The sequence below is a fragment of the Haplochromis burtoni genome, unplaced genomic scaffold (genome assembly GCF_018398535.1).
Source record: "Haplochromis burtoni strain Fernald_Lab_line unplaced genomic scaffold, NCSU_Asbu1 Contig_1152, whole genome shotgun sequence".
NCBI classification, from domain to species: Eukaryota; Metazoa; Chordata; class Actinopteri; order Cichliformes; family Cichlidae; genus Haplochromis; species Haplochromis burtoni.
This window is the reverse complement of record NW_024583513.1, coordinates 60,983-63,216: the sequence shown is the minus strand read 5'-3', so window position 1 is coordinate 63,216 and position 2,234 is coordinate 60,983.

The following is a 2,234-nucleotide window of genomic DNA, read 5'->3' as shown; positions in this document are numbered from 1 at the left end:
TGGTGTTACTGGTTCTGCTGGTGAGACGATGTGTTCACAGGAAACCTGAAGGTGAGATTTGGACTTCTCAGTATTTTACTGAATTATTTAATAATTTTTCTAATTATTTAAATAAACTGTATTTATTTTTTGCTTTTTACATTTTGTTTTCTGTCTGTGCACATTATCAGTTCAAAGTTTTTGTTCCTTTTCAAACAATTGCCACTGTTCTTGGATTAATTATCAATCTAGATGCTTTTCCCAAAAAAGTTTGCTGGTAAACTTCAATCATTTTAGCTGAACAGGATGAAGCTGCAGAAGATAACATCACATACAGTCATGTCAAGCTATCCAACTGCCAACAACAAATCGTCCAGAATAGCAGAGGTAACTTTTTTTCTGTCTTTTTTTTGTGTCTTTATAAAAGAAGATTATTTTAGTGCATTGTTGACATTTCACAAGGTGAGGTTAAATGCAGAAGGGGCACTTAGGGACACATTTTTATGGCAGTGGAACTATCAAAATCAGCAGCAAACAGTTAGGTTGCTGCTGATTTCAGGACAGCCAGGAAAGCATGTGAGCCACACTCTTGTACCTACAAAATAAGTTCAATAAGGAGATATCATTAGAAGGAGTTGGATATGATTTATTGGTATAAATAATCAACAGTCAGAATCCGATGGTCCATCACATCAGAAGGGAATCCTAGTGCTAATAGGGATTAGCGGCAGACCCACTGGAAACTAGATGCTGGTGGCAGAGATGAAGATGGAGTCTGAGTGAAAAGGGAGAGACGGCGATGGGGAGGAGGTGGGCTGTACAAAGGTGCCTGCAAGGAAGAATGACAGATACGAAGTGAGATGTAAAGTATGTAGTGTGAAGGCTGACTGGCCTAAAGAAGGCCAGCAGAAAGTTGATTGGACTAGAGCAGAGATGTCAAAATCAGCTTGACAGCTTTGAAACGTGGAAGTGACGTAAAGCTTAGATAACCCACCATTACCTAGGAAGTGGAAATGTGTGAATACAAATCTTCCATACTGAACTTGCGCTTTATTTATTTCCCTTCAGTGCAGTTTTTGTGGACAGGAAAATAACGGTGCAGATCAAAACAGTTTTTTGTAGCATGCATGTTAATTTTTGGACATTACAAAATGGGAATCTCTGCAGACTGATGGAGACTTAAGTGGACATTAGAGGAACTGTAGTTATTAATATTTCATAGTTCGTTCTCAGAGGATGATCGGCTTGTTCTTTGTTCTTGTCGGAGGACCCGGATGCATTGTGCCAGTACTCTGGAGTGAGCCTTTAGTTAAGCTATACTGCTGTGTACCTTTGCAACATGTAGTAGAATTGTAATGTGAAGAAGAGAGAAGAACTTTCTTAACCTTATTTTTTTGTAAAGACAGCAAAGTCTTAAAACATTTTTATTATAAGATGATTGACACTGATTTTATGTCCCGTGACCTTTGACATAATAGTAGATGGTTTCTGTGTGATTATATTTGTTTATCGTGCACCTTTACAATCTGGTAAAATGCATAATAAGAGTAAGAGTATATATAAAATTGATTATGAGCATAGTTTGAATTATCAGGACATGTTTTGACCTTCACCTGATTCTATGTTTTATTAAGAGGACATAATGGAGCATATTTGGAATAATTTGAAGTGTGAAAACATGGATTGCTGTAACACTAAAACAAGCATCTCACAATTTTTGATACCGAAATTTAAGTTTAACCCAAAAGTAAGAGTTTTTAGGGTCTTGTATTAAAGTTTAATCGTTTCCTGATAATCAGTTAGAGTTTTTCTGTGTTAAAAAGAGCATTATACATGATCATATAATCATCTGTCTCTAAACTTTCACACTTAGTGAGAGTTGTTCTTTATATGTTGGACTGTTTGTTTGTGGTCTGTGGTTCACAGAAGCTAACAGTTCTGAGTCAACTAGCTTACTGCAACTATGCAAGCTGCAACCGTTTCACCACTGATCTGTTAATTATAAAAACGGAAGGAACATGCATTAATTTTTATTATTATTATTATTTTTTTTTATTTACTTTTTTTTCTTTCATCTGTTTTAGAAAGCATTCTTTTTTTTTTTTTGCCTGTCCCATTTGGTTCTTTTGCCATCAGAATTATTGTCTAAAGGCGAAGAAAGATGACCAACGGATTTACTTCACCAAATGGACCACCCCAGCCTTGCCGTAATGGTCTATTTGATTCACCTTTTATTGTTTATTTTATTTTTTATT